At 37.8% G+C, this 23,805-nt stretch overlaps 1 protein-coding gene across 5 annotated transcripts in view; it reads left to right on the top strand.

Moving 5' to 3' along the window:
- Window positions 1-23,805, top strand: part of ptbp3 (polypyrimidine tract binding protein 3) — a 70,685-nt gene that overhangs the window by 5,634 nt on the left and 41,246 nt on the right. The window contains exon 1 of one of the 5 annotated variants that reach the window (XM_079861881.1): window positions 18,011-18,223. The exons of the other annotated variants lie outside the window; for them this stretch is intronic. The gene's annotated coding sequence lies outside the window, so the exon portion shown is untranslated. Of the gene's footprint in view, window positions 1-18,010; window positions 18,224-23,805 lie in introns of those variants that run through there. 5 annotated transcript variants of the gene reach the window in all.

Below are 23,805 nucleotides of genomic sequence, written 5' to 3'. Positions count from 1 at the left end.
AGGCATCGGGTAACGCTGAGTCCTGATATCAGACAACTGATGCAATGGAACAGAGCTAGACAAACATAATTTGTTTGAGGGCTTGTCTTTAAAAAAAAATGTAATATAGCCTCATGTTGTTTCTAAACTTAATATGAAGAAGTGCTCTGTAAATGTTTGACATGCAGTTAGTTCGGTTTATACGGCTCTAAACTTATCTAGTCATGAACCTTTTCACATTTAATACAGAAGTAGTAGGGGAAAAAGGAAGGTAGTTGCTAAAATTCTGCTTTCGACACTGTTTGCAGCTCAAATCTTAAGGGTAAGTGCTATAGCAGACAGTGTTGGGGAAAGTTAATTTTAAAAGTAATGTGTTACTCCCTAGAAAAGTATCTAATTGCATTTTTTTAACCACAAAAAAGTCCTATTTTTGGCAAATGTAAAGGCCCTTTCTCACCAAAAGTGAAATGAATAAGCCTCAGGCTGAAGGAAATGCAAATTCATGTCTGTAGAGTAGAGAGGGTGCAGCGCTAACAAACTATAATGTTTTTATTAAGTCATTTTTGCTTGATCATCAAAGGTCAGCAGCAAAGAAATTTGTTAATAAAGTGAGATTAAATGCACAAAGTATATTTGTGTAATTTAACATTTAATTACTGCAGGTTTGTGTAATATTCTGAGTTTGCATTTCACTGTTTTTATTCATTTTGAGGAGTACTGAATCTATTTTTGTTCAAGTGAGATGAGTAAATGCTCACATTTAGTCTGGAGCTACAATAATCATCATGTTCACACACTGCGCACACACAACACCTCTGCGCTTACAATTTATCTCAACATGGGGACAGGAGAGCTGTCAGTCAATGCATGGCAAAACATAGTACCTTGCAGTAACTTGCATTTACATTACATCAAAGTTACTTTTAAAAGTAATTAGTTACTGAAAAAAAGTAATCCAAATCTCGCATTAGGCCCGCTTATGCGTTTCCCACAGTAATGATAGCAGAGCTTCAGAGGAGGCCTGTGTTTGTGTATCATGGCCAACCGTTTTCACACGTCTCATTTGGAGCATTGTTTTTCTTCTCCCTTAGTTTGGTTCGTTATAGTTATGTGTGAAAACAGAAGAAAAAGAAAAAACGGTGCGAGATCGCCTGAACGAGTTGGTCTCGGCCAGCTTGAAAACTGTGGTTTGCTTGTGGTTGAGAAAGAATACGGACCAACGAACCAAGCTGTATCACAGTGTATGATAGGTAAATCAATACGTTGCGTGAAAAGCTGCAATGTTTGTTTTGCTAATGTGTCTGAAAGCTATCCTGGAGCAAAGACGAAGAGCTGCCTGTTCATTTTAAAATAAATGCATACAAAGCCTTAATTCCTGCTGAGACTATTAAAGTAATATAACAGCAGCTACAAAGAAAGCCACAATGAGAACGCGGAGCTGTTGTCCATCCATCCTGACAGATAACCGCTATGATCAATGGGAGGACAGTTAACTCGCACGTGACTTCTATTAACAAATTTGGGTCCTTTTAAGAAATATTGCCTTGTGAAAGCGAACCGAACCAAGACGACAACATTGTAATAAGAATTCCTGTTTCAGAACAAAACAAATGATCTAGACTACAGGTCTGAATACGCCCTAAGGCTTCATAATAAATTGTATAATTCGGAAATAAATTAGCAGATTTCAGTCTGACCTGCATCCACATTCCAAAAAAGCAAGTGTGACCTTAAGCTCTAACTTAATAATCGACCTTGTTGAAGTAATGTCCGTAGTGTACTTGAGAAATGTTATCCTGTGGGCTGTAATGTAAACTGGCCCGACCGGTCGTCAGCAGGACCAGTGCCCTTAGTTCAAAACGGTGCTTGTTGTGCTCAAAACAAACCAATATTTGTGGGTTTTGAGCATGGAAACATGATTTGGCATTTATATAAAATTTAATCTTATATTAAACCTCAATCTCACAGGATGTGCAGGTCATATTCACCTAAAATCAATAAATAAATAAAAATTATATTTTGCATAAAGAAAATTAAGCCCATTTTTATTTAGGACCATTGAGATTTTTTTGCATTGTCACGACTAAAAAAAATTCATTCTCAAAATCAAAAATCATATTGTATGGACAGAATGTTTTTTTTAATGAGATTTTAAAGGAAATTTTAAAATCAAATTAAATTCAGTACAACAAATACTGTGATGTATGGAATCTATGGGTACTTTACAATTATAATAATATATCTTTATTTTTTATATACATTACAGTGATTTTTGGTTCAAGATTTTTGCTTTACAGTCATTTTCTTAATGTTAAGTTAAATTGATTTTAATTGATTGATTTTAGAATTAAATATACATTTATTTGCAGTTTTGTGAGATTCATCCAAATAATGCACTATTTTTTTCACTGTTCACAAAAAACATTCCAGCCTTCTGTGCCACATGAATTAGAAATGATCGCTCCTGCAGTTCATTATAATGCATTGTAACCCAATCACAATAGCTTCAAAATGGAAACCATGTGATGGGCACTTTGCTGCCTCATGTGGGTGATTCATTTAGGACATTTCACTTTTAGACTAATGTTGTCTTCAGGAGGAAATGTTTCATCCTGTCAGTATCCTCCTGATAAGCCCAAGCGATGATAATTAGGCAAAGTGTGGGGAGCAGGAATAACTCGCAGCATGATAGCCGAGACGTCCCACAAACCCGTGTGAGATGTTGGGGAAGTTCCCCTGCTAGATCGTGGTGAGTTACATCATGAGAACACCATTATGCCCTTACTTCCTGCAGAGCGAGGGTCGGAAAGCAACCTTGCTACTTTCTATTGCATGAGGGCTTTCACATTCATCTCAAGGTCTTGTCTTATAGAAATCATTGATACTTTCAGGTGACCCTCTTTTTAAAAAATTCTAACAGACCTAGGTGACAGACCTCCTGTTTTGGAAATAGCAATAAATATAAAATATAGCTGCAAGCAGCGATAATCAGGTACCACGCATTAAATGCTTATGTAGATTATTCAGTCATACAACTGCGATTATTTTCTAATATAATATAGGACTTTTAAGTGTGTTTTTATGGAAATAAGACAAACTCAAAATTGCGAAAGGGTTTTCTTGCGGAAATGGATACAGATATTACCAACTGACTTCACACTTGGCATGTTTGGTTGGATTAAACCTGAACACAGCATTGTTTTGGATGTTCGGTAAGTTTCGTTGTGAAATATATTTACGTAATAAAAGCCGACCAATCCGGTTGTGAACATATCTCTATGCCTTTAGGTTCAGTATTTTTAGGTTCGGTGTTAAAATGCCAATGTGAACGCTAAGCGGACCAGAACTAAATGTTTTTTGGTCTGGACCAAACCAACCAGTGAACACACCCTTAGGATTCAGGGGAAAGACACATTTTTTATTGTAACCATTATTAGCAAAAACGTGTTGTAGCGCCACCTCTAGACATCCTCTAAATCTACTAAATTTCTTAATGTCTTCTCAGATTTGACATTATTTGCTGATGGAAGCTAATATAAGCTGTGTTTAACCATGAAATTTTAAGAAAATGTAAGCATTTGCTCATTCCCATTCGATTGATCATACGACTACGAAGTTAAAAGCGTTTTACAGTTGTAGTTCCACTGATGCGCAGAACTTGACCTAACTTGGCTGGCATGCATCCTCAGGCTGTCCAGTTGTCTATGTATGTTAAATTTCATTAAGTTTGGACTTTGCATTCGACAGAGATATAGGCAAGTTTTTTTGCAACACAAGACCAATTGATTCGCTTATATCTTCGTAAAGCACCGACATATCAATTTTCTTTTGATCACTTTTTGCCCGTATCTGCAAAACCTTTGCCTTGTTATGGTGCCACCTAGTGTCAGATAGATGTGTGTGTTTGCGGCTGAGTAGTGGGCGGGATTTCTGACCATCCCACCAAATAGGGTATCTCTACAACCTTCGATCTTCGGTTCTTGAACCCCTATTGAGTTGCAAAACGCTCTCAGATCCACTTTACTAAACAAGAGGTTAAGTCAATGGGGTCCAATGTAGTTTTGAAGTCGCTGGCACAATGCTAGGGTGATTTTACGTAGTTGTCAAAGCGTTCTGTATGATTACTAGGATTTTTCATACTAATCCAAGTCAAAAGTCCTCCATCTCTGTGAAATTCTGGCATCCCTCATTCAATGCAAGTCGGATTTCTTCTTTTGCCTATTCTATTATCTGCCAAGCAAAAATCACACCTCTCCTCAACAAGCTAGATGATTTGAGGTATCACACTTCAGCATGTGGGACGAGTTAAATAGGGAAGTTTACTACAATGACACATGAGGGCAGGCTATTCAAAACGGCATCTGCACCTGCGAGTCATATAGCATGGCAGGAAATTAGTGCTTATCGGGTATCAGCTTCTACTTGTCCATGTAATCAAACTGTTTTGGACATGGAAGCCACGCACTGATCCTCGATCAGTGCTTTTATTGCAAACCGATTTATTAAATGTAACGAATCTGCTGTTATATGTATTTGTCAGAATAGAAGGTTAAAGAGGTGGAACGTACGGCTAGATCCAAGACGAGGATGGAGAATGGTCTTTTCTCCACACAAGTCTTATTTTATTAAGGCCTAGAGCAAGAAAGAGAAAAACATTGTCATGTGATGGCTGGCCTCACAGGGCTCAGAGACCTTATGAAGATTTATCTGAAAGAAGCTGGTCTATTTTTATTGTCGGCATGTGAAAATGGTGATGTGATAGCACTTTAAGTGTGATGTAAAATGCACATCCTAAAGCTGACCTGTGTTTTTAAATAGAAATTTAGGTGGTTCTTGAAAAACCTTGTTTCACACCGCACACCAAAGCAGCGCATGTGTATTCACTACCTGTATTAAGTGGTTACAGTTTTCACACCGCCTAACTCTTCTAACTCTTCCGAGTTAGAAGAGTAAAAACAAACCATTATAAGCATAATAACCCCACAACACCCTGCCACATTTTGAAAAGATCTAGTTTAATCTTTAAAGTAAAAAACATAATACAATTTTTATTTTTTTTGGTTTAGATCTAAAACAATTCTTACATACAATTACTTGAAAATGACTCTTCTGTGAAGAGAAATAAAGTTTCTAAGGGGGGGCATAAAGTTTAAATGGTCAGGGTGTTACAACTGTCCTGATATATTAATTAGGGAGGATCCGATCAGGATTTTTGCAGACGAGACCAACTACCTATTTCTTATCATTATGATTGGCCGATACTGATCATTCAAGCTTTAAGTGATATGTATGCTGTCTGTTGGCTGTCACTTTAAACTCTTTTTTTTATGATTTCACATGATTTGGAGTGGCATACCTACACTGCAAAAAAAAGTTGCTGCCTTAAATTGCCCTTGGAGTTTTTAATGTTACAACACTGCTGAGAAAACTCCAGAAAAAGTGATGCAATTTATTGATTGTTCGTTTGAATCGCGACAACCTCGTCTAAATAAAGATGTGCGGTTTACTAATGTTTCACGAAGTTACAAAGCAGAATGTGACTCCTGATCGAATTTCTGAATGTGACAGAAAGTTTAGGACTCCTGATCGAGTCATAAAATGTGATTATCAGCCGGTCGATCGGAGCATCTCTAATAATAATGGATAAAAAAAGCCTCAGTGAAAGAAATAAATTCTTGAAAAAACAATGTTTGGTATAATCCTTTGTTATTTAAAAAAATCATATTTGAAGTAAAACTGCTTCACTGCTTATTAATATTTGAAAACTTCCAAATCAAAGTCATGTGGTGCAACCAACATGCAGAAACATGAAGGGAAAAAACATACAACCGTAATTGGTGACTTATTAGAGAATAAACCCCCCTCCCCCCAATAAATCTCCTCAAATAATCAGAAAATTTAGACTTTTCGTGACAAAGCAATGTTAGTAAAATGTCATGTGGTGTGACGTGATATTTATGAATAATTAATTATATTGGTACAAAATACCTTTAACTTAAGAAATATTTTCTTAAATATATTTCAAAATCGTAAAAAAAAATTATGATTACGTTGTGTATACCCGCATGTATTCAAGATGAAAGGAAAATATATATTTTACTTGATGGTTACACCAATTACTTTTTTTAGTCATTAAATTTAAACTTTTTTTTTGAAAATGGTATAAAACTTGCATTGAGACATAACCAACCTTTACACAACCTGACAGTAATAGTTAGTTTAGGCTTTATGAAATCTCTTGTAAATGTTGAATGCTGTTATTTCTAACTGCCTCCCAGAGTCTATAGTATTTTCGCAGATATGTAAATTAAAATAGAAGAGATGTTCAGAACCTACAACCAGTTCATATTGAAATGCTGTGCCATTCTACCTCAGCTGTGCAGAATTTCAAATATACCCACGGTTTCTAGATTTCAGTAAGAAGGCGACATGTTTCGCCCACTCACATGTCTGCCATATGGACACCAGCCTCATTTCCACACACACTACACCACTCCTTTCCTTTATAAAACACTGTTTAATCTGAGAGAGAGTGCATGACGCTGATTAGCTGTTATCATTATCATGTCTGGTTAATACTGGTGCTGTTGATCTGGCCAGTTTGAACTGTGTCTCAGGAGACCGTGTACTGTACTTCCTCATTTTCATATAGTGCACTTCCTGCTGTACACTGCAGGATCTGAAGAGCGACTGCGCAAAGTGAGTCATTCTCTGCACTTTCTGAACATTTGTATTGTCATGTTTTTCACTGGTCTCAAACATCACGTCATTGTCAACATGACATCAAAATAGTTTGTTCTGTTTATGCATGATACATTGGTTATTCCACTTCATGCCAAAGAAGCAATTTAACCTTAATATTATTGCATTACTTTTTAATAAGTCCAAAACAACAATCATGTTGTTCAAAACTTTGTCATATGGAGGCCACTTTTAACCATCCAATCAAGCTGCACTAAATCAGATTTTTCCACCCCTCCTTTAATATCATGTTTTGCTCGGAAGTACGTCACACTGGGGAAGTAAATTGGTTGCGAACATTGCACTCACACATTACAATGATTGATGGAGAAAAAAATTATGTGGAGACAAGCAACAATGGCTTTTGACAGAGAGTTCCTTATTTTGTTACCATGGACAATGGCAGCATGCAGAACCAGCTCCTGCACTTCAGTATGTTGTCAAATCAGTAAACCGGTGCTTCTGAATATGTTTAACATTCTGCAAATGGTTTAATAAAAAGCATGATTCAAGAAGTGACTCAAATATTCAATGTTTTTTGGTCTATTCTGCACAGTTCTTTGGTCTATGTGTACAGTGATTCTTTAAAAAGACTATTTTTTGCCATTATTTCAAATATTTCTCAGCACTGTCACGAAGGATGAGAATATTTTTTATCATAAATCTACCTTAAAGATCATTTTGATAGTTTTAAGAATGTCAAAACCAGACAATGTGGATGTAAACTACACCCTGGAATATTAAAAGCAGCAGTCTAGATATTTAAAGTGTAAAAATTCTGTCAAAACATAGTTGACGATGGCAGTAACATAGTTGACAGTTTCACCATTTTGAACTATTTGTGGGGAAAAAATGACATCACATGATGCTGGTCACATGGTTTTGGGATAAACCACTTTTTAGTTTTCATGGGGGTGTTTGGTTAGTAACATAGTTGACATAATTTTTGCTTATTTGAAAGAAAATGTATTTAAACCGAATTTATTTTTCTAAGGTATTTAGATTATCTATATTAAATTGATATATACAATCTTGACTGGAACAGAGTCATGGACTACTTTCATGGTATTTTTATGGTGCTGTTTTATCCTTTTCAGGGCTTGACAGCTTCTGGTCACTAAATGCTTTGCTTATATGGAAAAGAGCAGCATGAACTTTCCTCAAAGCATCTTCATTTGTGTTGCACAGGGTTTGGAGTGACATAAGTGTAAGTAAATGTGAACTCTCCCTTTAACATTCACTTTGAGCGAGTTCCCATTTTGTCATTGGCGGTGGACAGTCACATCGGGCTCGTCCCACAGCCTCTTCTCAGTTGAGGTGTTCAGCCATATGAGTCTTTGTAATGGAACGATTCGCTTCCCATCCATCCAGAGGCTTGTTGTTGTTGTTGTTGTTATTGACGTCGAGCTTCCTGCCATTCATCATCTTCCTCTTATACATACACCCTCACAGAGCCTCCCTCCCGCTGGCCAGTGCGCTATCCCAATGATAGTCCTGCCATTCAAGTGCATTCGCCTTTTTGTTTAGGAAAACTAAACGACAATCATGTGACTATACGTATTCAGCATTTGCGGTTTAATGTGAAAGGTGAAACGCTTACATTATCCAAACAGCTGATGTATGTAGACGGGTTAGCAGGGCTGTTTAATATATTATGAGCTGAATAAATAGCGTTGAAAACTGTCGGCTCTGTTTTCATTCAGTGTTAATGTTGGAACACTTATGAAAGTACTGCATTTTCACCTAGTCTCGAGGTTTAAGGCATTAACACCTTTCTATAGTCCAAATTACACAGCTTTCCCATTGAAGTGCATTTATTTAACAGTGCGTTCACAAGCACTGAGAGAGAATAGCTTCTATTTCCGTCTGTGCTGAGTTGTGAGATGAATGGCGTTTTCCCACTGGTGGTGAAAAACCTAATCATTGCCTGCCAGTGTCATTTTGGCTATAGGCATCATGTATGAAACGCGAGCGGGACAAATTTTTGCTTAAATCATTTGTAAAACCATGCTTAAGTAAATTTTAATGTAACAACAATTTTTTAAGAGTGCATTTGGGTCAAATATGGACAAACCCAATGTTTGGGTTTGTCCATAGTTGACCCAAACATGGGTTGAAACATCCCAGCTTTTTTTTTGAGTGTATGTGTAGTATGATAGTTTGGTAGCATGGTATTCCGTATATAGTAAAAGTCATTTCTTCTAACTGAGGGATGCTTGGGAATGCATCAGGAGAATGTGGCAAACACAGCCCAGAGTAAATTACAGGGACTAGATTTAGAGGGGTCGGCCACGCCAAACACACCCCCGTCTCCCCCAGTGCAAATCCCTACGGGTCTGCCAAACTCAGGCACAACAGATGCCATTTGGTTAACCAGAGCATCATGTCTGAAGCCTCAAACAGGTTCGCCCAATTCACTGAGCCTTCAACTGGCTTGGAAGACTTACATAAAATCTCATATACCCATGTGTTCTGTGTTCTATTATTATGCCAATATGCTCCATTATTCATGAGCATGTAGTATGAAAAAAGAGGATGGTGCTCTAATTTTTTCCCAAATGCTAAGCTCCCTTGAATGATGGTGGGAAAATCCCAAATGCTTAGTTTTTCTCCATTTTTGGCATCACTCTAGAGACTGCAACTCCACTCTTTTTTTTCTCTCGCCAAGAGTACACCCCATTAAACGAGAGTCACTGGACGTCTTTCAAATATCCTCCCAAATACACTTTGCTGACACCATAGAATTTTCTCTGACAAAACAGCAAAGTAATTGACACAGCAACATTACTGGGTGTCGTCTTGAGTGATTGGCAAGATGGCAATGCTTTTATTTTCTTCATAATCTAAACACGAAACAAAAAGGTATTCTAACAAACCAGTACCATATGTAGGTTAATGAGGTGATGTTTTTTTTTACATAAATCTATTTATTTAAAAATACATTAGAAAATTCAATGCCATAAAAACTTGCCATAATCGTTTTAATATTATAGGCATTATTATTCTTGGACACTGCTTATTAATATTAAAAAAAAAAAAAAAAAGTGAAAAAATGTGTGCCAAATCCAAGTCAAGTGGTGTGTCCAACATGCAGAAACAATGCAGCAAAAAACATAAAGAGGCATAGCAACACTGTGGCATCATGGTGTAAAGTTGTGAATGGGTTAACATTATTACTTTCTTCAGAAAATGTACTTCTCTCAACTACCAAAAGACCTCCCCCAATCCGTCACCTATTTTCTCGTGACCGTTTAATTTTTTTTGTTGGGTTAATTCTGTGAAGAATGCCACAATCATATGACCAGAAAATCCTGTTATTTCTTTTACACTTCATACTCCATCAAGTTTTTTTTAATACTGTAAAATCACACCCATCCCCAGACTCCATCTGTATTTGTATATTTTTTAATACCTGCAAAGTCAGACCTTTAAGGTATTATGAAAAAACCTCTCACTGTTGCTTCATCATTGATCCTGTTGTGTAAATTCGCCTGCAGTTTTTGCTATTTCAGCAGATGCCATTCATCCTAGTCAGCAGTTATGAGCGCACAGGCCTTATGTTGCCCCAGATGTGGGAGTATTTCAAAACTAACTGAAAATGGGAGTTGTGTAGTCGTGCAGTACTCACTGGCACAATGCAAAGATGGTGCCTGGGTCTTGCTACATGGCAGCTAACCTGTTTTGAGTGATTTTAAGTTTGTGTCTCTGTACTTTCTTGGGGTTCTGGGTAATGTCTGGGGAGTTGGTGTGGTTTCCTCCTGAGCCAAAAAGTCAAACACATCTTAGTCTCTTCCTCCATCAATGATTTTTAACTAGGGCTGTCAAACGATTAATCGCGATTAATCGCATCCAAAGTAAAAGTTTGTTTTTACATAATATATGTGTGTGTACGGTGTATAATTATTTTCTATATATAAATACACACACATGCATGTATATATTTAAGAAATATTTGCATGTATATACTGTGTATGTATATTTATATTATATATCATTTATATTATATATAAATATTTTATATATAAATAACACATTTTTCTTAAATATATATGCATGTGTGTGTATTTATATATAGAAAATAATTATACTCCATACACACACATATATTATGTAAACACAAACTTTTATTTTGGATGCGATTAATCGCGATTAATCGTTTGACAGCCCTATTTTTAACATTTTACCAACTGCCAGGAAAAAAATGGTGATCGTTTGTAAATTGTGATCATTTGAGCAAGTATGAGTAAAGGGCTGTTTATACCAAGGACCATAACTATAAAGTTTTAATCATCATTCTTATTATTTGAGAATAGAGTCCATAACACAATAATGGCACCGAAGAACGAGACAGTTGGAATTCAGAACGCTTATTTTTTCCAGCTGATGAACGATAAAACATTTGACAGCCAATCAGAATCCATTCGACTTTGAAGAGCTTGAGCATTTAAAACGACAGACGACAAAACTGCTGTGCGCACTTGTAATAAACAAACACAACATTAACGCCTTTTGGTGTGAATGCTAATATAGTTATCATTCTTGTGAGAACAGACTTAATAGTAAGGCATACTTGGCTAACACTTCAGTGCTCGACATACGCACACTACAAAGTTGTCCAGTGTCGTCGCCATTTCTTTCCATGTTTTCTGACCAATAAGAATGTCTTTGTACGCATTTAAACTTGGGTTGCGTGTATCTTAACGGGCTTGCACAAGTGCTCGTCAAAGCAGGTGTTTAAAGCCCAAAGTATACTTCGGCTGTCTGCGTTCCACAACGGTCTGCGCGACGTAACTTTCTGTTGTACACATACCCTTTGGTACGCATCAAAACCAATGTATACTTTGAGCTTTAAGTGTCTCCATTGACATCAGGCGCCACAGAGAACCTGTTGCGTGTGTCTGTCCCTCATGTTGTTGCTCTGTGTTACCGCAGAGCCTTCAGTATTTTCACTGCTGAGCATTGTTAGCGCTCTGTTGGCATTCTCGTCTCCACTGGCGGCCTGTGTTTTGGCTAGCAGGGCTGGGAGACGGGCAGCGAGGGCTATTGTTCTACTGTACTCCTTTGTTTCACCCAAAGATCTCCCCCTTCTTCCTCACCTCACTTCTCATCTGCGAGGAATGAGAACTATGCAGTGTCCCGGATGGACCTGGCTCCCACGTTGTTTCGCCCCGTGTTTCTCTCCCGCCCTGTGAGGGAAGCTGTCTTTGCCGGACCAAAATCCTTGACTTTCACAGATTGGATTCAAAACGTGTGACTCACGGCTTGTAACGTTTTGAAATGTTTGTTAGCTAGCTGGTTAATTCGTAGATGATCAGTGCTGTTTTACTGAATCGAAATTTAGGGGCTTTTAGATATTAGATTTAGTTAACACCAAAATACTGGCTACACAAAATTGGTGTAGGATTTACTTTGAAACTATTTTTGCTAGTAAATGTACCAAATAATTATGAAGAAACGGCAAGTTACACATTGAAGTAAATGTGAAATTTTGAAAGACCGAAATGGTATTTTCTTGTAAAACGTACTAGAATAATTTTTCTTTTAGTTACAGCTTTGAAAAACTCTGTTTTTACAGTGAAGGGTGTTGTGGTTGGTTGCCAAATGTGGTTGCTAATATGTTCTGAGTTGATTTAGCATGTTGTTAAGCTATACTAGTGTCCGTTCTCACAGAAAGCGTTTTCATTTCATCGTTTTCCTATGTAAACAAACATGGCGCTTGCATAACGGCCACGTAGAGTAATCTGGATGGTTTCTAGAATGTTGTGAGAAGGTTGCAAAGTGTTTGCTTACTGGCCAAAGTCAAAACACCCCCAGTCTCTATTATGTTCCTTACCTTAAAAGGATGGATCACCCAAAAATGAGAACTGTTATCCTTTACACACCCTCAAATTGTTCCAAATATATATTGGTTTTTTTTGTGTGTGTCCATAGAATGAAACTCAATGGGGTACAATGTTGTTTTGAACACTATTGACTTTCATTGAACGGACAAAAACAGTTAAAACGTCCTTCAAAACACCTTCTTTTGTGTTTCTCAGTACAAAAAGAAAGTCATACAGGTTTGGAACAATACGAAGCCAAGTAAATGATTTTTTTGTGCAGTTTATCATTGTTAGTTCAGCAGTATTAGAGGAAATGCCACTTTCAGTTCAACTACTTCTCAGTGACACAACTGTCAGTTGCACTCAGGGTATGTTTACACGACAACGATATGCTTAAAACAGAGAAGCTTTTCCTTTGAGTTCTCCGCGTACAGACGACACCATTGTCACAATGATCTCCATTTACACGGATCTGCGAAAATGACTCAAAAAAACGCTGTATTCTGCTGCCAGGCCATTAGATGGCGATGAAACACTATCATCATCATCTTCAGAGATTCGCATTTTTGTTGTTTGCACAGAGACCGTTTTCAAAAACTTGCACTTTGAAACCCGTTTTCAGGCAGCCACAACGATGTTGTCGTGTAAACGAACGGCCAAAACGCATAAAGTTTTAAGTTTTTAGTTGTCGTGTAAACAGCCCCTCAGTTTGGACTTTGTTTTCCTGCTTACACTATTTCCCGCCATTACTATGTTGTCATGGTCACTCATTTGATTCATCATTCAGTTCAGGTGTGTGTGATTTGATTATCCTTGTTTTGCATGTGTACTTAAGTTCCATTGTGTCTGTTCATTCTTGTCAGGTCTCGTCAGTGTTCGGATGTGTTGTATGCTACTCTCATTGTGTGGATTTATTAAAGACTGCCTTATAGCCTTCATCTTCCTGTTCGTGTGCAACATGCAAGTATTGTTTTGATAGTCCATAAAAAGACAGATTGACACATTAGTCTCTCTCATGTCTCTGTACAGGATAGAGTTGTTTATGTTTTTGAGTGCTGGTTATCTAGTTGCAGTGAAAGCATGTTGACATGCTTCAGGGTCAGTTTTTGACGGAGCATCTCGCCGTTCTGGTTTCTGCATTCTCCCCCATGCACAGACACTGAAGCTCAGGTAAAAGGCATGCTCGGTTTGATGGGATCATATGACCGCTCCTATCTGGCCTCACTGTCAGCTGGGCTGGTTTCAGTTCTCTCCTCTTTATTACCTCCCTACAATATTAAAGGGAAATGGACACCGGTCTGGCCCTCCCCACAGTAACATGAGTTTGCAGTTCCTCTTTCTTTTTTGTCTTGCTGTTATCCGTGCTGTTGTTTTGTTTTTGATTGGGAGACCAAGGTTTTTCTCAGAGTGCAAACTCGACAAGTGGGAGTTTGACTCCTTTTTGGTGAATCTCACGAAAAGCATGATGGGTCACATCTCACCCTTAAATCCAAAGCAAAAAATTATATTTTGCACAAAGAGAATGAAGCACATGCCATTATTTTCATAGCAACTAAGGCATGTTTTACCCCCAGATTCTCATTACCGCAATGCATGCAGATAGTTTACTTAGGATTTTTTTTTTTGTAATTATGAAAATTAAATAATGAAATGAAAAATGACTGAGCTCACTTTTAAAGCACTTGTAATATAAGGATTATTGTTTTTGTTGGTGTAATTCCGTTTCTATGCTCTTAACTATAGCCTACTCATTAAAAAGTTGTCAAAAACAGCTTTTACTATATGAATGCGTTTATTTTGGAGAAGTGAAAATAGTGATGACTGACCTTGCACAGAGGAGTAGACAAATTGTTGTCCAATCAAATGCTCTCTAGAATGAGCATGCTCCTCCTCTTTATACCACCTTCCTTTGATTAGCAACAGAAAGAAGCAAATCATGTTTCATGGCTGTGACGAAAACTAAAGCCCATTGGCTGTTTAAATAAAAATGCGAGCCTTTCCTGTAAAACAAAGGAAAGAAACCTTTTCCATGGGGCTTTTTGATGGTCATGAAAATAATATTACAGATATGTTTTTGACAGGTTGTTTCCCCTTGTAAGCTACTAAATGATCAAGAGCGCAAAGCAGGAAGTGAATACTCATTAACTGGTGTTGATTAACTTTCCAGTTCTCTCAGTTCTGTCAACATCTGAGGTGTGAATGTCGACTAGATGGATATCAGTCCCTGAACTAGCCACACAACAGAGAAAATAGCAGGAATCCTTTTCTTTTCTTTTTTTTATGGGTTTCAGCCTGTGTGTGAACGTGAATTGGAGGAGTCCGGACCCTCCCTTCCTTCCTCTCCTCCCCCCGGAGGTCTTTCACTGCCCCCCTGAGGGCATCGGCTGGCAGATTTGGGGAGGATTGGTGTGTAGGAGTGTCTATGAAGCACCAACACAAGCTCAACTCACCTGCGTTCTTCAAATACAGAGCATGCAATGCCTGTGACAACTTGATTTCTTTTTTGAGGGTGTGGTTTATCCAGTTGTCTCGTTGCATTTCAGAGAGAAAGAAACTATTTATAAATTACAATTCTGGATGAATCCTGGCTGGTTGTTTTGAAAATAATCTCACAGACAATTTTCGCATTGTCAACTAGATTTGTCAGACCCAAACATGTCGCGGCAAATGCAGACAAATTGAAACATAACTGCTGGTTTGATGTTTTTTTTCCTCTGTTTTTAATTGAAGTAAAATTACCTGCCAGTCTCCAAATCCTTTACTAAGTACGCTGTGGTACTGTGGACCTGTATGTTTTGTTATACTTGTTACCTTATACAGCCCCCTTCTCCTTTCATCTAACTTTCCATTTGAACTATATTATCCCTTGTTTGCATGTAGTGTCACACAGAGTAAGTCTGTGGCTCTTTCAACAGGGCTAGTTAATTGGAATGTTCTGTTAGCTGTGTTTGTCCAATCGTATCCGGTTACTGACGAGGGGGCCCATCTCAATAATAGATATCATAGACAATGAAGCTAGAACACACACACACAACCCTCCCTTCCTTCATCTCACACTCCAGCTACACCAATAGTGATGCGACTAGAATGCTAACGTTATAATTAACAGTGTTGATTACAGTGTTTATATTATATTTAATGATTTTGACGACAATGGAGCATGTCAAACCAGAACACTTTTGTTAAATTGAAAAAGATTGCAAGTGGTGATGCAATAAACGAACATTTCCATTACTGACTACACTGTTAGGACGCTTAAATTTTAATCAGTGACTTTTGCAATAAAAGCACATGAATGGTGATATGCCAAACTTGGAAGCTATCTATCAGGATGGACCAGTTACATGAGTTATTTAATGGTAATTTCAAGATTAATCAGCAACTTAAAGGGTTATTTCACCCAAAAAAAATTTTTTAGTAATTACTCACCCTCATGTCGTTCCAAACCGTAAAACTTTCGTTCATCTTCTGAACACAAATTAAGATATTTTTTATGAAATCTGAGAGCTTGCTGTCCCTCCATTGACAGTCTTCGCAACTACCATTTTAATGGTTCAAAAAGTTCATAAAGAGATTGTAAACTAATCCATATCGAACACTCTGTTGAACAGATTTCATTTAGGCTTTTTTTCACAAATAAACATTCATCAACTCTCACATCAGTTGTGGTAAACGGAAGCTCAAGCATGTTCGCTTGACGTGCGAAAACCAATGAGGTTCATTCTCGTGTTACGCAGCACGTTTGAGCTTCAGCAAGAGCCAATGAGGTTCATTCTCCTGTTACGCAGCATGTTTGAGCTTCAGCAAGAGCCAATGAGGTTCATTCTCGTGTTACGCAGCACGTTTGAGCTTCAGCAAGAGCCAATGAGGTTCATTCTCGTGTTACGCAGCACGTTTGAGCTTCAGCAAGAGCCAATGAGGTGCATTCTCGTGTTACGCAGCACGTTTGAGCTTCAGCAAGAGCCAATGAGGTGCATTCTCCTGTTACGCAGCACGTTTGAGCTTCAGCAAGAACCAATGAGGTTCATTCTCGTGTTACGCAGCACGTTTGAGCTTCAGCAAGAACCAATGAGGTTCATTCTCGTGTTACGCAGCACGTTTGAGCTTCAGCAAGAACCAATGAGGTTCATTCTCGTGTTACGCAGCACGTTTGAGCTTCAGCAAGAGCCAATGAGGTTCATTCTCGTGTTACGCAGCACGTTTGAGCTTAAGCAAGAGCCAATGAGGTTCATTCTCGTGTTACGCAGCACGTTTGAGCTAGACGTATACGCGTTTGACCGTTATGCTCACGTCTTGCATCTTTTGCAGTGTCTCGCACACAACACAGCATTTTAAAAATGTTCTTAGGTTAAAAGCAGTTCAACTTTTTTTTATTAAATGTGTCTTTAGTTTAGCTCGACTTCCTAAAATCACCTATTTTTTCTTATATAGTGCAATATGTGAGGGGACAGACATTTAGTGGTGTCTGAAACCATAGTGGATATTATTAAGAGCACTCATTCAACCCCATAATGCATCTATTGATTGTACAACCGATTTTAACATATAACAAATAGTAATACAACAAATAGTAATATCAAATCTACTCAACTTTACTGCAAAAATATCGCTATTTTAATTCAGCCAAGAGGCCATGCTGTGGCACATCGATCTTCTACTGTCACATGTCTTCACGTGATGCGAATTTGGATTAGTAAATTTCCAAACGCGTGTTTAGTGCGACTGCTCTATAAGGAGCTGTTTACACAGAGCGCTTTTTTCCTCTCCACTGCGATACTTTTTCAGTTGTTTTTGCGCTAGACGGACGTGTAATAACTGCGTCTCGCACATGATATTGCGTTCTAAAAACGTGGCGCTCAAGTTAAAAGAAGTTCAACTTTTAAAGAAACGCGTCTCGAGACCTTGCGTCCACCACACCCCCACAGCCCGCTTCTCGCGTTTTTCAAAGCAAAAACGCGTTCTTTGTGAATGGCCCCTTAGCTTACTTCTGGGTTGAAAATTATGGTGGATAATGGCAGAAATAGATAATTATGCTATTCCGCATTCACCCACCGTCGTTGATTTATAATGACGTGTTGTTTGTAGTTTGTTGCGTCGCTCGCTTGCGGTGTGTGTCAGCCAGAGAGCGAACACGAAACCATAGGACATCTGTTCCCCGTGCGCACTCCCGCTGTTTCTAGGGAGACTCATCATCAACCTGTTGCTCTCCGTCTTTTCTTCTGTCTATTTTCCAATATGAGGCTCGCGCCCTCTCAACAGCGGTATGAGTTAGGACACTCGCTTATTTGCTCTCAGTTAATATGTGCTCAAACATATTTCTTTATCTCGCTCTTTCTGTCCACGCACGCACACAGAGTCCCGTTTTACAATAGGGACCTGTGGTGGTGTGTGCACGCGCATATCCTGCCACACACACATAATACACCCTCCTCTTCCTCCCTCCCTCGGTTCATCTTCCCTTCTGTCCTTCTGTCTGTGTCTCTCGAACCCTCACTGTTCTCTTGAGCTCCGTCTGTTTCACTCTTTCCTTCATCCCACATGCACTTCTATCACTCTCCTCCTCCTTGTACTCTCTCTTTCTCTCTGTCTGTCTGTCTGTCTCCCTCCCTCTATTTAATTCTCTCTCTCTCTCGTCGCTTATGAACACAGGAATATTCTGACATGCTGGAGATGAGATTAAGGTACAGTTTTGCTCATTTTGATGGCAAACTTTTACATTTAGACTGACTTTTGTCATTGAGGAAAAATAGCATTTGCTGCAATTGTTGCAAAATGATTAATATGAAAGTGTTGACTGGTTAAATGTCATAAACTGTTATATATTTTCAGTTTGCTTTGGAGAATGCTTTATATTTTATCTAATATTGTCTATGATATCAGAAATGGCCTACTCAATGTAAACTATGCATATTTACACATTTTGCAAACAGTTAATTGGGTATTTTGACTTGAAATACTTTTGCTCAGACTTTCATGTGCGACATTTAAAAATATTTGACTGTTTTTATACATGCAGTTTTTATGACCTGATTTGAGATACCTTTAAAAATAAATTTGTACTTTTAAAAGCGATTAGAATAGTGAAAAATGAAATGGTGGCCAGCCATAGCATCTAAAAACACACTTTCTCCTACATCCGTATGAATTTAAAATGTAAGCTTTGATGCACATTAGATTAATTTTTTTATGAGCATGCTATGCATTAAGAATAAGATTCTCATCACGCTCATTTATTTTTAATAAATGAACAGTTTATACAATTTAGTTGATCTTTTTCTGCTTTGTTGCACTATGGGCTCCATCTGTTGATGAAAGTCCCTGTTGACACCAGGTTCCATGTGTTTCCAATATGCATATATGGCAACCTTGTATCAAAATGTATGTTTACTAAGCAACAGTTCTTGGAAAGATTGTTCAATTATTATAATTTTTTTTTTCCAGTTATTTATGTTGCAGTTGACAGCAGTGCTCTCTATACTAAGTGTTCTTGAGTTGAATGTGTTTTCAGGTAAAGTGTAACATTGTTGTGTTATCAAAATGCTCTGTTTGTCCCAAAACAGTAAATCTTCTGTTTGTCCAAACAATGGCAGACAGGGAGAATGTTCATTGAAAACCATGATTATTTTTGCACTCACATTTGCTAACATTAGTTATCAAAATTATACACTAAAGCTTTTAAAAAAAGATAAATTAAAGCCTTACGAATCAGATCATTATCTCCTTTTTAGATAAAATTCAATTATTGTTGATTTGGAGGTCTGGTGAGAGGTGCCTGAGTGACCAGACGATTTCAATAAAAAGTGGGAGAAAGAACAAGGTTAAAACAGTTACTCAGGCAGACCAAACACGTTCACACACTCGACGCACACAGCGGGACCCTAGAAGATAAAAAGCAGACAGAGAATTAATTCTCCTTCACTGTCTGAGAGAGTCAATCGTAAAAAATAAATGATTAGATATGATGGCAGATGAAGAACGCTGTTTGTTCAAAGAGATTTGACTCTACACCCTTTGATCTGTTGCACTTACACTCTAAAAAAAAATCTATTTCATAATCAGTATTTTGGTCTTATGTATATCTCAAATTCAATATAATTATTTATTACCTTATTTTCAGATCATTTGAAATCTGGTTTTAAGCATAAATTCATGGAGGTTCATTGCCAACGGGTTAAAAAAAATGAACACAATTCAAGATAGCTGTTCTGAAAACAAGCCTAATTATGTTCTTGATCTTGTTTTATGGATGTTTAGATTCTTTAACTGGAAAACAAATCCAAAACACAAGTTTAATAAAATGATTTTAGTGTACATTTTTCTCCTTTCATGCAGACCTAAACTGATACAGGCTGAGTCTGATGCATCCGAACATGCAGGTTTAAACACCTTTATATTTTCTCAGTGCATTCTGTTATTTAATCACACAGATATTTGCCTGCCCTGTCAATAACACCCTAAATTCTTTCCCTCTGAGATATTATTGGGCAAATTTTCATGCCTGTCCCAGCATGCATGATGCATAAATCCAATAACTTGAATAACAAGGCCATCAAAGAGACATCAAATGGCTGAGGAATTATTCACACGTTGCGTAATATCTCCGTCAGGAAGGAGATGGTCTGTTGTCTGTCTAACGCCTTTGATATTCATTTCAAAATCGCTGGTGCTGCAGGAGAAGACCGTCACTCCTACATCTCCCTTCAAGCCCAAGCTGGGAGGCCAGGCTCTAGTTTAGCTTGTTTTGAGATGGCTAAAAACTAAAGATCATTTCAGCCTGGCGTACATCCAGAAAACCCTGTTCCCTGCTCCGATTGGAGAGCGCTCGGCCACAAATTCACTCTTCAATTCCTCAATTTGGTCTGATGGAAAATGTTATTGTCTGGCAATGCCCGTGCTAACAGGGCAATTTGGCAGAGCAACATGTTGTGGTGAAACCCAGTGGAAGCGGACGGCTTGAGTCTTGAGGAGACTGATTTGTTCGCTGTCAGCTGTGTAATATTTGTGCCTGTCCGGGGAAGTGGTAGTTTTTCTTTCACCAGCCGGCGCAGGCAGGTGTGTTACTGCTTTTTCGCAGGATCTGTTACAGCCAGATACGTTGTTTTATAGATGGGCTCAGCGTACTGGAGCTAATTGCATTACAAACGCTAGATTTGCATTGTGAGTTTTAGCTGTAATTTGGGGCTGTGAGGGCAGTTTGTCCTGATATCCTCCTTGGTGGCATCGTTGCTACTGAATATTACATAAGGAGAAACCTCCCTTTGAAAACACCCCCCCCCCCCCCCCCCTCTTGTTTCCATGGTTATTCTCTTTGCTGCTTTCAACATCAAAAAACAGCATCTGAGCATCCCACAGTGCCCATGGGATCAATAGCTCTGTCCAGTTTTAGGGTTTATGCACCATATTGAAATGTTTTTTCATAATAGTTAATCGTTTGTTCTCTGTTGCCATATGAATAAAGGGGCTTTATTGTCTTGCCTGAGCAATTTTATGTTGAAGGAACAGTTCACCCAAACATGAAAACATGTATGAGTTCCATTCCTTCTTCCGTAGAACACAAAAGATGATGTTTTGAAGAATGTTCAGGCTGTTTTTTTCCACACAGTGAAACTGAATGGAGGGCTTGAGCTTTCAGGATCCTTTTTTTATACAAGAACTTTTATATAAAATCTGTCTTTAGTCTAGACCTTTTTCTTATATAGTGCATTATGAGGGGACAGGCATTTGTAGTGTTGTCTGAAACCATAGTGGACATTATTGAGAGCACTCATTCAACCCCATAATGCACCTCAATATTGATTGAACAACCAATTTCAACATAAATAGTAATACACTCAAAATGTAAAACAATATACAATCTTCTCGCCAATGCGAAAGTATGAATATATACAATGTGAATTCGCAGGTCGGAGTTCACCAAATTTCAACAAGCGCTTTTCTCTGAACGTTCATGCACAAATATTGGCTTTGCACATACCAAAAAAATCTGATAATCTCAAATCTCATTTGCATTTGCGGTAGGCCTGCATGATATATCGAAGTAAAATTGATATTGCGATATGACTTAATGTGACATTAAAGCTGCGATTAAATAAAATAAATATATGCACTAAGCGGCTTTGTTCATTTACTAAACGGCATACTGTTTGTTAAATATTTTTATTTAATAATAATCACTATAAAAATCACATTATTATTATTTTATAGCCAAAAAATGTGGCTTATGAAAGTGATTTGTTTATTTAGAACGTTGTTCACTTTATGGTTATTAAAAATAGTGATTTGTTTTTTGTAAAGAGTACACAAGTGTGAACATTTCAATTTTTCCCAAATCGTTCAACTCTTAAAGTCAACATGAAATGGAAATTGCGATAGCTTTTCTTCCCTATTGTGACGTAAATCTGAGTGAAATGCTTCTCAAACAAGAAAAAAAAGTAGGGCGGGCCTTGATTTTGTCCGTGGGGAATTGATTGGATGGTTGTGGTTTGCTATTGGTGGATCTCATGTGAGTGACAGGTTGCTCCGCCCTCACGCCAGTGAACACATCATCAGAGAAGAGAAGAGATGCTGCAAGAGGGAGCGGAAGTTATTTTGATTCAAGATTGAGGGCACATGAAATATAAAAAATAATGATGTGCACGGATAAATCATTTATAATAAATAATGCAATATTCCATAAAAAAAACAAGGGTTCACACTCAAAAAATGCCTTCAGCATAAACAGTCATTTTTCTGTTTTTAAAGTTATTTTTATTCTCTTTGCAGATGCATTCCTCAACAAAATCACCCTGCTCATTCTAGAATTATTAATTATTCCCAAACATAGCTATTCAAGTATTCTGACAAAATAGTTTTTTTATATCGCGATATATCGCAGAAAAACTAAATATTACAATGTTGTTGTTTCCAATATCATGCAGCCCTAGTTTGTGTATATTCAAATGTGATGCTTCAGGACGCATCATATGACACCAGTGACTCCAAACAACAATGTTCTTGCATGTCTTGTAACCAAACATGATGCACCAAGTTTAAATGAGTGAGAAACTAAAAAACGAGTGGAAGTGAGCCTGTTTAAATAAGTGTTGAAGAAAAGCGTGTTTGTGTTTGTTTTTTAGTCTGCACCTTGTTTACTCAGATGCTGTGTGTCAAAACAGTAGCTTGTCCACACTTAAATAAAAAGGCGATAACCTCAGGCGATGTGCTCTCCAGATTAATGAACGGTGAAAATTGCGCTTTTACATTATTAACTTCTGCAACCCTGACAACCTGATTTCATTTTCTCTGTCCCTGTTAATTACAGAATATCCCCCAGCCAGGCTATAAAATGATCAAACCATTATTATTAACTATCTTTAAAGCCTCATCTTCTTTTCCGCTCCATTTTAAAAGATCATTTAAAAAGTTTTAATTTCCCTAGGAGATTTTTTTGCAACTGCAACACGTCTTATATCATTCAGCAACAAGTAGCAGCAGCTTTTTGTTTGTTGTTGCGGAAATAACATCTCGCCTATCAAGAAAAGCAGTCACACCTGTGCATTTTCATTTGCATTAGCACCCAGTAAAGCGTTTTGCGAATGTTTGGGGAGATAAACAAGCTGGAGGAACACAAACTAGATGACTTAGCAGAGATGGCTGGCAGGGTGAATCTCATGAACACATGTCCAGGTCGCATTTCACCCCAAAATCATAATAGGAAAATAATAATGAAGCCTATTTATGACATTATTTTCATGAAAATGACACTCATTAGCTCTCCATATTCTCGTTACCGTAATGATTCCAGATTTTTATGTTTAGGGCTGACCATTTGGGATAGCACAGTCCCCATGTGAGAGTGCTTGGGGCCAGTTGACAGAAAGGTTGTATCAGGCCAGTGTTTTAAGGCCCGTTCACAACATAGACGGTAAAAAAAGTTCTTCCTTCCACTGAAGAAAATGTTTTAGAAATATTTTTTTGAGTTTGGCTCGCGTCCCATTCGATTACAGGGAGAGGGTGGGGTTTCTGACCTATACTGCAGCCTGCCACCAGGGGGCGATCAAGATGTTTGGCCATGATTTTCAGGACATGTGCGGCACACTTGGTTCACACCAAAAATGTTAATTATAAAAATAACTAAAATAATAACAATACATAGAGATGCACGGATACTCATTTCTTTCCGCGGATATGCTAGCCGATTATTCTCGATATGTGCCGATACCGATAGTTTGATTTTCTTAAGGAAATAAAATCTTTCCCAATTAATGCTGTATATAAAAGGAAC

The sequence above is a fragment of the Squalius cephalus genome (genome assembly GCF_949319135.1).
Source record: "Squalius cephalus genome assembly, chromosome: 24".
Lineage (NCBI taxonomy): Eukaryota > Metazoa > Chordata > Actinopteri > Cypriniformes > Leuciscidae > Squalius > Squalius cephalus.
The sequence above is the reverse complement of the archived record's forward strand: the minus strand, read 5'-3'. Positions and strand labels throughout refer to the sequence as shown.